The sequence below is a fragment of the Cephus cinctus genome, unplaced genomic scaffold (genome assembly GCF_000341935.2).
Source record: "Cephus cinctus unplaced genomic scaffold, Ccin1 Ccin1_scaffold0709, whole genome shotgun sequence".
NCBI classification, from domain to species: domain Eukaryota; kingdom Metazoa; phylum Arthropoda; class Insecta; order Hymenoptera; family Cephidae; genus Cephus; species Cephus cinctus.
The window spans coordinates 536,243-551,931 of NW_014333329.1; the positions used below are offsets into that span (position 1 = coordinate 536,243).

The window sequence follows — 15,689 nt, forward strand, 5'->3', positions numbered from 1 at the left end:
ATGCTACGGATATATCGCAGCGTGATAGAACCCCAAAGATCATATTTCCAGATACGTTACTGTTATACGCAAGAAGTATGAAAGAGTATTTGATATCAGCTGATTATCCAAGACGCTTCAAAGGTTTAAGGTTTGTTTTTATCGTTCCAAAGTATCGCGACAGTGTATTAATATCAATTTCTCTCCACTGTATTCGTATAACAATAACAGTGTTGGTTTCTTATCCGCTACCCGTTTCTGACGTGAAGAATTGAAGTTCTTCTGGTGACGTGCGCATTTGGCTCTGATAACGTGTTATTGGCGGTACTGATCATTGATCGATCTAGTTATAGATATACTTTTCAGACACTGACCGATGATAACGAAGTTACCTGAACGATGACGTTTATCTTCTCTAGGACGTGATAGTACAGCTATGACGCATCGTTAAAAAATTCATACGACCTACGTCAGACCATAGTAAAACTTTGAGAGGCTCGTATGTAAAAAATATTTCTTTTTTAACGCTCAAGGCTCCCGAATATCCCGTTACGGCACTGTCCAGTCGTTCTACGTTGGTAAGTGCATTCGTAGCATAGCTATGCTTTAATGCTTCTACTATGCGGGCGTAAGTGAGCGAGAAAGGGCCCCACACTAAACGCATCGAAGGAGAATGCTGGCCCAGTGAGTCACTGACTTACTGAAAGTCCCATCCACTTAGACTAGATTCTTCAGGCCCTGGTCTGGATCCATTAACAAAAAGGGGCTCAATAGGTATTAGAATTAGTGGAATGATACGTAGAATTATTGGGGGCGATACGCCCACGTTCTTTTATTTTAAAAAAAAATATAACAGTCGTCAAAATAAAAACTATAAGTGACAGCAGCAACACTGACGGTCTATTTATTCAATGTTTAATTTCACTTAAGTTCCAGCAGCTCTGTTACTCGCTGGAAATACGTGTCAGGAATCGTGGAGTCAAGCATATACATATGTATACATACTAGCGACCTTGTCCTTATCGTGTTTGCATTATAGAAACGACGTTATTATCGTAGCGCGAAACTATGCTATCGGTAATCAACAGTGTTGTACCCTTTCACCGTACGTATATCAAAGGTATACTGTACCTTCTCGAATCCAGGCTACGAGCATGAGAATAAGAAGTATGAAGAAAAATTGTTTCATTCTCAGGCTGAATTGAATGCATTTCCTGTGCACGAAGCGACAGAGATACGACCGACTTAGATTTTGCCTGAAATAAAAACGATTCCAGGTTTCGCACGATGCAATTTAATAAACTGCGATAATTTTCTAATCGAAATATCAAGCAACTGTAATTTTCGACTAATGCATGTAAAATTTATTTAATTGTAAGACAGATGAGAATTAAGTGTCCCACTGCTACACACTATCCACGTGAAGTAACTCGAAGCTGCCAAGGTACCACTGTATTGTACATAGTGCACGTTGGCGAAAAGACGTCCGTGCTCGAGCTACAAAATTTTTCATTAAATTTCAAAAAGTTTTTTTTATTTCTCCACGTACAGCGCAACCACGCATTCGCGTCCACTACGTGTAGTATTGTAGTTGGCGGTATGCCAGTTGCGCCTGTTTGTACGAGACCCTCCAGTACCGCAGTGCGAGTTGGGTTATCAATACTTCAGGCGTATTCGACAGCGCAAGCAACGTTCATGTCTCCGTGAACATATCGAACGTTGCTCCTTCTTACGATAAGCCAACAGATAACATCGATACCCATAAGTTATCACCCATTTTTCAAGTTGAAAAAAATATTCTCTAATCAGACAACCGAGACTTGACAGGTGAAAAAATGACCTGGACTGTTCACTGTCTGAGGTTTTCTACTAGGCGTGATAAACCCTATTTAAAATTGTTGAGATAACTTTGAAATAATACCAGGAACATTTCAGCACCGACATCACCAGGGACTCCAGGAATTCCGAAAATTTCTTCAGGATACGTCGGCTTGCAGACGTACACAATTGTATACGCGTGTCTGGAATCTATTTTCGACTTCGAATCGTTTCTGAAACGTTTCCGACCTGCAGTCCCTATCGCGTGCGTTTCTACGCGTAAAAAGTTCTATTCTATCCCGTATCCGTAGGCATACGACGTTTCGCCGTAATTTCAGGTTCAACCCGTAAAACGCAATAATCCCGAGACAAGCCTTGGGCCATTATATACCTAATGCGCAATAAATAAGGCTGGCACAAATATATCGACAAACCCCTGGGGAAATATCCTTGTGGTTAAATTACCAAAATCCAGAATCGTCGTTATCCGCTAACCAATTACTCGTATCGGCTAAGCGTAACGCTTGTATTATCGGATGGGAAGTTTAAAACCGTATTAAATAGGTTAAAAGTCAAATAAATTAATAACCAAAAGATACATAGGTATAAATATTAATTTACCTAAAATCCGCAGATACACTTGGCGTGTAAGAAAGAAGTAAAATTCAATAATGATTTATATCGATTTCAAGCAGCAACGATCTGTCATTAAGTTTTATGAGCTTTTCACTGTTGCGATACATAAACTAGCATGACAATCGAATGACGTTTTAATGGACGTATTTTTTAAACTTTTAAAACTCGCCGCTAAATTGCCCGGGGCTTTTCACGAAATTACGAAAGCAGATCCATCGATATCGATAGGCACCGCACGACTGTCTGCGTCTCGTTAAATCGGACATTTGAACGTACAATACATGTCGAATGAAAATGGAAATTCGATGCTCGACACGAAGTGCTTCAAGTAATTCCGAATTTTACGAATTCGCTATTGCAATTTCGTACTTGCCGAGGGTACTTGATACACGATTCCATATAGTTATATGTACGGTATAACAAGGGTAACTTCCATGTGCAAGGGTAAGTACCACGTACCTAACCATATTACATGGACCTTGCATCATAGTGCATCAGGGCGTGAACACGTTACTTCTTTCGCGTACCTATAGTGTTCACTTGGGATCTACGATATAGGTGTAGTCTCATTATAATTTAATACGACTAAGATGTACTCTGCGTGTACCGTAGCTTCGAGCAACGAGAAATTGGTACAGATTAATTGTGCTTTTATGAATTCAAATTGGACAGAGGCTTTGTCGATGAGCCCGCGAGGTCGATCCATCAACTTTGAACTTTGACATCGAGACACCTGACATCGCTACTAAAGTGATATTATAACACACATCGTTCAAGATGAATATTCCACTATTAAAAATTTAACGTTGCTATGTGGTTATTAAATTTAATGTAAAGCGTTATGTCTTTCAACGGGAATCTTGTGTTATTCAATGTCCGAGAATTGCTTGGAAAATTGACTCGATCGAGCGTGAAAGGAATAAATAATTCTCTAGCTTTGTCATACCGTCCTGGAGATTGTTAGAGCCGAATGCAGGATTAGTCTGTGGGTTGGCTGCCATGGACACTGCTTGGAGTCGAGATAGGCTTGGGATTCGTGAATTTCAATAGCCTTTTGTCCAAGGACGGACAAGTCCGTCTGGAATAATCCTGAAAGCCTGGGAGCTCCGGCTTTGATTGAAATACTCGAGTATCGATCACACGAGGATCAAAGTCTCTGGACATTGGCACATACCTATACGAGGAGATAGACATGTTGCTGGAGCAATAGACGGACGAGCATAGAAATAAGTAGTGGCGCAGTTGAAGTATCCCTAGGGAAATTTGGTTTTAAAAATAATTGTAAAATCAAACAATAAAAGTAGGAAATTTTCGTTTGACATAGTTACGAATTAATGTGCACAGTAATACTACACGTTGAAATGAAATTCTAAGTGTAAATGAAATTCCCTAGAAACTTTTGTCTACTGAATAATAGCTAGTGAGAACGATGCACTCTGGGACTTTTTACACAATTCTTTTTTTTTTTAAATACTTTTGTATTTATACTAAAAGCCGTCATTTTTTGTAAATCAGAAGGGAAGTTCATCTCGAATTGGTACAACGTTATCGCACAATGCATGGGCGGACGCTGTTCACATGTGAATGGATGTAGGTTTACACATGCTTGAAATGATATAGGACAAGTGGCCACTTGCCTCGTGACATAATCGCCTAAGTTAACGAGGTGAGAATTAAAGGATCAGACGCGAGTCTGACCGACTTCGTTCTACAGAGTTCGGTGCGGAGTGCATTGGACGCGGGAAATTTGAAATTGGTACGAAAGAAAAAAATCGGCTGAGGGGACACCCGGATTTGAACCGGGGACCTGTCGATCTGCAGTCGAATGCTCTACCCCTGAGCTATATCCCCGGTTATTGCAATTATTTTTCTTTGGTAGCACGTGCTTACTTAAAGGGAAACTCGGAATTCTATTATGTTGCGGAGATACGTTTCATAGCGTATGCACTTGGAGTTTCCAATATGCGATTTACACCTTTCATAGGCATTATGGAATCAATACAGATGCATAAAAATGTATCACGTGCATTTAAGAGATAAAGTGCATACGATTTTGTTCTCTTGAATTTATAATGCTGACTGGACTCGTAACTGTATCTTACGTATTACGTGTTATACGTTGAATGAATTTTTCTATTGCTTGAAATCAACGTATAATTGTTGAGTCTGTCTTTTTCGGAGTCGTGCACGCGTTTGTGTGAAATTTGACACCTGTCAAATTTCATGTTTTCATTTTTTCTAAAATTACAAAATTCAAACCAACGTTTGAGTATTGCAAGAATTCATCCTGTATCTTGTTCATCTCATTATTTTTTTATTTTCCAATCATACTAATGCATGTTGGACATTTATGTGTGACACGAGTGTGAAGTTTGGTACACGAGCCATCAGGCGAATGCACCAATCACACGAGTCTTATACTCATTCGTTAATAGTCAGATACAAAAGTTTTTGTAACAAATGCTCAAAGAAAACGCCATCTGGCCTTTTTTCACAAGAGATGGCGCTGTTAACCTGTTTAAAAAATATTTTTAAGTAGGTTTACCCTTTCTTGAAAGTATTGTAGATGCCTATGACGTCACTATCATCAATTTTTAGATATATTTATAGTCGTTTGTCCAAAGAATAAAATTTTAAGGTGCCCCATGGCGACGCATTGCAGGGCATTCTTTGAGCATTCGTCAGAACAAAATTTTATTTGCCATGCGAGAGTCGCTTTCATAGGGAACTTCGATGAGATTGAAATTCAATTCTACTCGCTGTGAAAAACAAATGCTACTACATATCGATTGCATTCGACGATTGCTGTCGAACATTCGGTTTAGTTCAATTTCCAAATGGGTTCAGTGTCAAATCCGTTTTTTCAATGCGGATACGCAAACTTTTTGAAAAATATCTTTCTAGGAAGAGCTTGATGAATGACTTGGTTGACGTGCAATTTCAGTAACGTCAGTTAGAGAAGGTATTCAGAAATTTGCCAACCCCATTCTAATGTAAGAATCTTCTGTCATGTCAGCCGCAAAGAATCTTCAAGGCAGGAAGGGTTGTACGTTTAGCAAAATTCTGACATACATCTTGAAATACTATGGGAGGCGAGCATCCAAACGACAGGTAAAAAAAGAACCCGACAAGAGGTCAAACTTTGCGGGACGTCAAATTTCAGCTGAATTCATGCCCCACATAAACTTCATTTAAGGTCGCTACTGCTTTAAAGCGAGGAATGGAATTTGGTATAGTGAAGAAATGCAAAGCGCATTATTTCATATCGTCGTCCAAAGAAAATCAAGCACCGATCGTCAGATTTACAAATTCCTGCAAACACTGTCCGCCTTGGAGAACCCAAACCTATAGAAAAACCCCTAAAAATTCAGTGAAAAGACTGAGACGTAAAAATCGAACTCTCCGAAAAAGGGAACGTCGAAAGTGCAAGCGAAACGTTTCAAAAAAGTTTTATTCTCCGTTAAAAAATTACAAATTATCAAAGATCTACTGTAACCCCTATTACAAGGAATCCAGTCCCTCGTCGATCAATTCCAAAATAAGCACGCAGAGAGTCTGAGACTCGTCATATGGAAATAAGATGAAAATGATTTTCACCCAGTAACGGCAGAACAAGAATACTTAAAAAGAAAAGTGTCTCCTAAAGTGACATATCAGTTTGAAAATATAATAATGACAAGAGATCTGAAGGATATACGGGATTTGCTTCGCTCCCTAGCACTTGATTAGTTACTTGACAATCTAGGCATAAATTGGGCCGATCAACGTTCTGAATATAAAATCCTGAGCCACGTTGGTGTCTCAGTGACAGTCAACGTTGTCGTAGTTCCTGAACGAAAGTAGGTAGGTGGTGGCTCGGGTCCTAGTCGCAGCTCTGAAGTGTCACTAATTGAGTTCCTAATTACTGGAGGAAGCTGCCAAGTGCAAACAGTCCATACGGCTTACGAGGCAATATATATAACTTTATATTTCTGATATTCCACATACAAGTGACCATAGCTAACGACACATTCACGGTTAATTAAATTGGCAAGACTCGAATTAAACCGTAGTCCAACTCGAAGCCAAAGTATGAGAACTTATAACTGGCGACTACTCTAGACCTTGGAACGATGAATAAAAGTATTCCTAAAATGAACAAGGTGAAACACGAAGTACACTTATCTGTCTTCCGTGTCGATGTGAATTAGCCGATGAGATTTGGTGCCTCGAAGCAACTTCAGGCCAGTTTCGCGATCGATGCTAATTATGCCTTTTGCCACCCACGCCTAATGCCCAGCAATTATGTATGCTGCAGCAGTGGCCTATCATTAGCACATGAGGGATGAAGGAACGTGAACAAGAAAAAGAACGACAATGAGAAATTGGATGATACGATTTTTATTATTTTATCAGTCATTTTAAAAAAATATATATATACTATACATATATTAACATTGACAACATATCGCTCAATTTGAATTCCCCATTTGCTCAAGCAATTCTCCAAATATTCCATAATCTTCCAAAGCTGAATACGATGAATATTTTAAAAAATTTCAAACAAAATCCTGAAATCTCTCTATCGTAATATTGCAGTCACAAAAAAAAATAGAGAGAATCGTTACCGCAACGTCACCAATAAAATTCCTACAAAAATCCGTCAATCGTTCAGCATCGAACTGCGCGAAGAGTTACATAACCAAGGAAGTAGCGTTTCTACAGTTCGTGCTAAAAGTATGAAACCTTGCATAACCCGCATAACTATAGCATAAACGATCCTACGAGCGATGACGTATACACGTACGCGGTTCATTGATGGGAACGTCGCTGCGTAAACTCAGCCTATTACGTAACCTCGTTGCAATACCAGATCACATCGCGGCAGCCGTGAGGTATGACGTCTAGCATATTAATTATCACGCGATCCAATTTCCGGTAAGAGGCTGTCACGGTTGACAATTACGACCTTCGTTGACCCAATATGACGAATCCGTGACACTATAACGCTACCGTCTATAGGACGTGACATATGAAGCCTGCTGGAAAGACATCGATTGACTTTCGGCTTATGGTAATTCGATCCTCGGACGTGTGACATAATTGCACGTGTCACGAGAGTCCGATTCCAAAAGGACGAGAGTCCGGGAAACTTTACCGTTTCTGCCTGAAATTGCCTAACACGTGCAAAGTACGCCGACCGCAGTGTGGATGCGCTTGAGATTGATCGATTGTACGGGGTCATAGAGAGGGCGGTTGGGGGGGTCAGAACTTCGGGGTCAGTCAGCTTATTGAAAGATCACTCGACTTCTTCATTCGCCACATGATACCCGTGTCGCTTTATGAGCCGGGCGTGTCGGGTCAGGTTGGGTTGGCTCGATTATATTGAAATTGAGTGCAGCCAGACACCGGCTTCGTAGTTGTCGTATCTTGGTTCGTCGATATGGATGCTTCATATTTATAACCCATCCTAACATCTCGGGATGGCGATCATCGTTCACAGAGCTCACGTTTACATTGGCCCAAGAGCGTACTTCTAGCACGGACTATTATAATGCATACCGTTTACTACTATGAAAACATCACAGTAAAAAAGGGTATCCCCGTTAATAATCATCGCCAGTGAGGGGAAAAAAAACATTATGAATTTCGCGTGAAACACAAAACGATTATCGTATATGGATCAAGGAAATTGTCCGATCTGCGTTCAATCTCCAGTGGTCACGTATACCGCACGATTAATACGGATTTTAATAAAGGTATCGCATGAGCCCTATCAGCTGATCTCTCGTTCTCAATCAATTACAGTAGCGAAAGGCGTCGGGGGTTGGTTGATAGGGATGCGTGCTGCCAAGTAATTTTATTACGGACTCTGGTTGGCAAGTAAGATTCTTGGCTTCTTCTCACGAAGCCTATGACGAAGAATTGATATTATATTTTCTGGAGAAATTTCGTCGATGAAATTTAGATATATACACATAAGAAGAGTATATAGATGGAGAAGAGTTCAAGAGAAGGTCTGAGGTACGACAAGAACTGTCCACTAGCTAACCGTATATCTACCTACTCCCATGGTTACCAGTGCCAAGCTGTCGCTGCCAACTTTTTCCTGGGACAGTCGCAGGACAAATAAACTGTAGAATTCATCTCCGTGAATTGTCAAGGCGGCCGCGCCGCTGTTTAAAAAACAATTTCGTTATCGGTACCAAATGAAAATTCGCTATTACGTTATCTACTTATTTTACTTCTGCTCGCAGCACAATCAAGTCAAGTTTCCTGCCTATTTCAGTGCTACCAACTTATACAGGATAGGGCAAAAATCGTGGTACAACGAAAAAGTAGGGGATTCTTTATGAAGAGTAAATTGAAATTGGAGAATAAATTTTTTTCTCTAGCAGGCTTCAGTTTTACGAAAACGCGACTTTAAATGTTAGCACTGTAGCTATGCACGTCGACTTACGGAGCTCGCTACAGATCACTGCTTCCTTCCATACCTGTATACAACATCGTGACATAAGATGATTGAAATAATTTAACCCCTATTCCAATCTCGAAAGCAATTTATTTTGTTAATTAACGAATTTTTTAAATTTCGACATTATTGTTGTACACAAAGTTGTGTTGGTCGAATCAGAGAGTTATGAGCTGGTTTTAGCATGGCCTGAACCATCAATTTTTCAAACACCTGTATAACAAGACATAAGCCCGTATTCAGAACTCGCTCTTAAAGTCACTAATAGAGTCGCTTTTAGTTAAAAGTCACTAAGAAAAAACTTAAGAACGCGCTATTAGTACTAAAAGCGATTTCTGAATACGGGTTGTTATATACAAATACGAAAGAAAATAGTGTCTCAAGTGATTTTCCTTAAGCCGCTTATCAGTTAACTGCGCGCGTGCCCCGTTGATTTTTACAGTCAATTTTCTTAAAAAACGAAGCCTCGTAGAGAAAAAAATGTACTCTGCAATTTCGATTTGCTTTTCCATGAGAAATCAGGAATCCTTTCCGGTTGTATCTTGTAATTTGTCCCACCTTGTATAGTACGCTACGTCAGAGCACACTGGTAACCCGCCATCCTACATGTGTACCGAGTTATTCGCGACATAATGCAGAGATATCCGATTTCCATGTGAATTTGAGAAGTAGCTTCTTCAGCTACCACTTTAAGCGTTTTCATGCGCGCGGTAGGAGGATCAACAAGGTTGCCTTAAGGACGTATCTTTATTCTATATCGTTTCCACGTTATGCAAGAGACGTATAACGTGCCAGATTGACGAGTGGAGGAATCACTGACGCGGATCGAAATATTTTACTGCAGTCTTGCGTGAGACTTTTACGCTCCCACTATACAGATACTTGATTCATCCAGAAACGGATACATGGAAATTATACCATACGTATTTAAAGTTTGTAGAAAGAATAGGAATCACTGTTTACTTGGAATATCCAAATAACAAGCTGCATTTTATAACTAGCTTAAAATGGCCTCTAAATATTTGCAGGATATTTATTTTGTAATTAGATAAACGATTTTAAAGCTGAAGTCGTTCGAGCCACGTCTATGGGGCTCTGTTCCCAAGCCATCGGGCGTCTGACATACTAACCCTCACCACGTGGACCTACCACGAGAACAGTGCACGATTGTTACCTACATGTCGTTCGTATATCGCAAAGCCGAGCACCCTTGCGTCTATTTTCAGTAGACGCGGCAAATCGTCATCGCCAGACTTAGCAGCCATACTGGCATATACGATTATCATAGCTGAGAAAATAGAACGTAAAATCGTCGCTACCGACAATGAAATTATAACTGATCTCAATTCGACTCCAAGAATCGTAGAGCCTTTAGGTAAAATTTTGCAAAAAATTAATTTGCCCCTCTAACAAAATCATTTTGTTTTTCGGAGTTAGACTAGATTCTTATCTCAACGACCTTATCATAGGTACCTCATACTTGCTACGTCACACGAGCGATGACGTACATTATTGATTATCGGTTGTCAATGAGGGTCGGGACGCTACGAGATAACGTATCGCTAGAAAACGTTCCTGTTGGCGAAGCGTGAAGGATAAAGGAAAGCGAAAAGAAAGTTCGACATTTCAGAAGTAAATAAGAAATTTAATAAAGTTCCTGCTAGAATTAGATTTCCAATATCCTTTAAGGCAAAGCTCACTGCGAACAAGGTAGCTAAACTGAGTACCAATGACTTGGGTATACGTAGCCGGCAAAGTTTCATCGTTCCTATATATATACTCCAAGAAGACGATGTCACCGAGTTAAAGCCATTAATGATTCGAGCGAGCTTCTCAACTTCTTCCAAGCGTTACGAAGAAGCGCGAGTCAAGAAACTGTCCGACTTTCTGTGCAATTATTAAATCCCGAACAAACCACCCTATTATCCATTGATACCTCAATTTCATTTACGTACCAGCGATAGCACACAGGCATAACCGGCACGCCCACGTATTTCTTCCCGGCGAAGCAGCAGCCCCTCAGAATTAATTATCCTCTATGACAAACGGCCCGACAACACAACAAGCCGCATGCGCAAGCGACAGTCGAGCTAGCTATTTATTTCCGTGATATTACGAATGCTTTTTATTTTCGTATGCAACGTGGTACCTAGCCAGAGGATCTACGAGCTAGTGAAATTCTTGCGTCCCATATTTAAAAAAAATCATGCAGAAATATTATACACGAAAAAATCCCACCTTAAAATATGTATCTTACTTAAAAAAAAAAAATACGTTCCGATACAATCCGACTCAGATATAATATATATATATACTCTTTTTGTTTATTTCCTCTCTCAACGATTGCAATTAAATCTTATAATCACGGAACACCTTCTTATCTCGTTACACACGTCGATGCGCCACTTGATAAAATTCAATCTTACCGTCACCTTCATTGGCAGTTCGCGAACACGAATGCTACGCTGTATAAGATTTATGAACGTGATCGCGAAGCAGCCAGGTGCACAGGCACACAGTGTACTCGTTATTTCAAAACTGCCCGATCTGCGATCATACGACGAATACCCAGCGGGTGTGAAGTTAAAAAGTCGAAGTCAGTGTACGTACAGGAGGTCGGCGAATATGCTTAGGAGTAACCATAGAGATGAATCAGGGTAGCAAGAAAGGTAGCGGGTTACGAAAGAACAGTCACTTGTTTGACATAGATAACAAATGATTGGATAGGTGGGAGCAGGAATATTGATTCGTTACGTGTCGATTTGGAATATCGAGGGATGACGAAGTTATTGGAATCGGAAGGTACACATTGCTCTTCGCATAACGTACCTGTATACGTACTTATTGAATATTAAAAGTCGTAATACTGAAGAATATATTCCTTTGCCCCTATACAGCACGAGGATTATGGGTAATGCGTCAAATGCTACGTGCATTCGCGATTCGGCATCAGATTTATTTGTAGAGCAAATTCGCGTTACGAACGAATCGGGAAATCAGTGGAACAACAATGCAGCAACGATAATGACCTGTGGAACAATTAAGTACGGACGCGTTGTAGATTATATCTGGAGGCTCGCGTATATACAGGGCGAGATTACTTTTCGCAAATATTATTTCCTTCCATCAGCCATCATACTCGGACTATGTTGGGTTAGCAAAGATACACGTAGAAAAGATGTTGAACGCTGGAAAAAGTAACTTATGAGAAACAACTCGAAATAAGTTTCTAAGATCGGATAAGATGGATCGACAATATCGATATTATTACTAGTGATCGACTTATCGAAAGGTTCGCTTCTCAATGTGAGTTAAGGATCAACAAAAAAGAGAAGTGGACGAACAGCGAGAACACGAGGAAGAAGGATCGGTGGGAAGCTCGTAAACGTTGGTTATATAACGCTACGATACCGTGCGAAGTAGTCATTGTTCCGGAGACCCCCGGTCAGATAATACAGGACGGAATAAAAGTGAAAAATAAAAAAATCTTTACGTTCAACATCTATAAAATTTTTCGACCGATATGCCCCCTCGTGTCGTTTGTCGTCGCTGTTAGGAATACTGAAATCGTTAAGATAAAAAGTCATGTACAATTTACATAGTTACACGCATGCGAGTAATACACTCGAGTTACCAGAGTGCGGTGGCTACGTATGATATCGAGAGAGATTTACACGCGAAACACGTGTTCACCCACGGTTAGGTAATACAGGCCACTTTTATCTTCCGCAGTTATGAAATATAATGCAACTAGGAACTCGTCTTTTACGGCCAAAGACACGTGTTATCCGGGTTACGAGAGGCAGAGCCCGTAACGTTGAACGTGCGTCAAGAACGGTTACCACGTGGCCCCATGAAGCACCCTAATAATACGGTACAAGCTTAGAAAAAGAGTATAGTGAGTGACTTGGGCCCAGTAATCGTAAAAAATTCTAATCGAAAATTTCCCTGTGGGTTTTATCATTTATCAGGCTCGCGTCGAGCCCCCAGTGATTTACGAGTTTGCCATAGGAGTTACGATGCGACTATTATCGCAAGGGGCATTGCGACGCATTGTGTTCTATATGCACTGCTTGCAATGCTACACTCATTTATGCATACGTTACGACATACATGTGACCTTCGTACGTGGTGCCAATGTAAACCAACATCGTACGACACGTGGTACCCTACTGGAGCAGGTGTAACGTGTAAATCAAATGATGGTTCAGCCGAATGAATGGACAGTTTAATTTTTTTTTTAATTTTATACTACAAACTTTTGAATAAATTCAATTGCATATTTTCAGGAAAAATCGAATTTGAGGTAAGCGTTGATTTGGAGCTAATTGATAATCAACGATAGATAAAATAATTGGTTCTAATCAATATTCGAGTCGCGGTGATTAGATTCCGAGGTCAATTAGAGAAGAGAGACGTTAATTGATCTTACATCCCAAGGCAACTGTCGCTTCTAAAAGTTCCACCTATGTAGGCCACTAATAATTAAACTGCTCATCCGCGCAAAGGTATGACACATTTGAGTTTCAGCGGTTGGGAATTCGACGGACCGATATTGCTACCGGAATACGTTTGCATATTTGCGTTTCCGGCACCAGTTTCCACTTTGAACCCAGCGCCCGCTGTTATCCATATGTAACGTCGACGTATCACCGAAATATTTGTTTGTTCAGGCGAGAGCTAGGCCGATCCAAATCGAGGAGCTCAGTTTCCCCTTGAACAATTTAAGAAAAAAAAAAAAAAAAAACCTACACAAATAAGCCAAGTATACGGAAGAATTGCAGAATGTCGCAAACCCGTAACACCTATATACAAAAAAGAAAAGACTCAAACTGCTAAAAATCCAAAAAATCGAAAACCAAGTAGATTTGGGAATGACAACTACAACGATAGGAATTAAATGAAAGGTAGAAAAAAAACAATAAAAAAATATATCCACTACGATTTTCATCAATGAGATTAGACCGAACTCTCGTTAATAATGACTGTAAACTCTGAGTGGGACAGTAATGAAACAATTTCCGTTTCGCGGTTTTGAAGCCCCCTCGGCGGGGTCGAAGGGAGGGGGGCGGGCCTGGAGGGCAACGAAACTCGTAAAATTCGGCGAAAAGCCGCTCGTAAATTATAGCGCGCGCGAACCACGGCGGTAATAACGGATTTTGAACATTTCACAATTATGAGACCCCTTGGGCTCATGGTTCGTTTCGTATTTTAATACGAGGCGTGGACCTTCTTGCGTAATCGGTTCGCGTCACGCGATCCGTCGAGAAACGCCTGACGAGGTAACGGAACGACTGCTGGATTCGCGTAACAGTCGAGAAATCCGTATTAAGTAACGAAGGATAAAAGGTACACTAGTTTCAAATAAATATTCCCATCGAGTTATCTCGATCCTTCGTCAGCAATAAAAGTAATTGGCGTCTCTGCGACTTCGTAGCTTCAACGAGCAACGATGTGCCTTCTCCATTCGCCGATACTTCCTATACATAGATTTCCTATTATAAATATATATATATGCATATAGGTGAATGCATTCTGGCAAAGCAGTGCAAATATGACTGGCTAATTTACGAGATAAATTGTCTGCTGCGCCCTCAAAGAAGCCACAAGCTTCTTCCTTGAAATACAGAAATTCTCAAATGCTTCCTCGGTAGACTCATAGCCATTTTCATGTCAGGTCGTCGTGGTCGTCTGTTGTGGTATGCACGTGACTTGGTCATTTCTTGCGTATATCCATGAAACAGTTCAAGACACGGTTACCTAGCTTGACTCAGCAATTACGCTTTTTCGTCGCAGTAACATTACTGAACGAACGGAAGTCTATACCGATCAGGCAAAAATAGAATCCTCTCGAGAGTCCCGTTACTATCCGAGATTACCGGATTGAGAAAGGCTATGTATTAGTTCGATGCGTTCAAAAAAATTCTAAATTAATACATAAAAAAAAAAGTAGCATACATATTATCAAATCACAGTATCCAGAGTGATTATAATAATCCCAATTAAAAGGTTTAACTCTTAATTAAAACGAGGTCATTAATCACTCAAAGTGTCTTAAACTCAAAGTATCAGTACTGTTGCCCTACAGTGACAGTATCCTGAGTACATCTACTGCACTGATTCCTGTGAAACAAGTAAAGTATAGGACCACGAAAAAATATATTCACCTGAGCGACAAGATTTTATAAAAAAAAAAAGTTAAATAAATCGACTCGTAAAGCAAGTCGTAAAGTTCGTGGGGTTCGTTAACTTTTATCTTCCCTTCGGCTAAGTAAATTGACCTAAGAATTGTTAATTAATTTATAAGGACATTACGAATATCGGAAATTGCATATGGATGTAAAATAAAAAGTTTATTCAATTCTTCTTTCATTACGATCCAAAGAGGAGCTCTGATAGAATAAGTTAATAGCAAAGTTCACTTGAATAGTTCTGGTAATTTGATCAATGAATCAAACAATATCTCCCTTGTCTCTTTGTAACTGGAAAGCTTCGATCGTTTTTGTAAGCTTAACGAACGTGTTAAACTCGGATATCTGGCGAGACACAGCCTCCGGGGAAATAAACGAGGTTTAACTGGATTTAACTTGAGGTCCTGGTAAAGGCATAACTTTGGATAGTCTTCGTCTATAGGCAACGTAGCAACCAGTGAATTATTCTATGAAGACAACTTATTGGTCCCAACGTCGGAATTATGACACGCAAAGGAATTGCGAACATTAATTGGACATAGCGAAGACTTGAATTATACAGGAGGAATAGAGTAATTGACTAGAGAAATAATGAAAAGTTTCATCTAATAAGC

The 15,689-nt window shown here is 40.1% G+C and overlaps 1 protein-coding gene, 1 long non-coding RNA gene and 1 other non-coding gene across 4 annotated transcripts in view; 1 reads left to right on the top strand and 2 right to left on the bottom strand.

Annotated features, from left to right (window-relative positions):
- The window catches only part of LOC107270181, an 87,909-nt gene that overhangs the window by 69,695 nt on the left and 2,525 nt on the right, over positions 1–15,689 (bottom strand). The window lies entirely within an intron of this gene.
- Positions 1–15,689, top strand: part of LOC112494722 — a 91,218-nt gene that overhangs the window by 54,774 nt on the left and 20,755 nt on the right. The gene's annotated exons all lie outside the window — the stretch shown is intronic.
- On the bottom strand, positions 4,213–4,284 carry Trnac-gca. The gene has a single exon. It is a non-coding gene; the product is annotated as a tRNA-Cys (tRNA).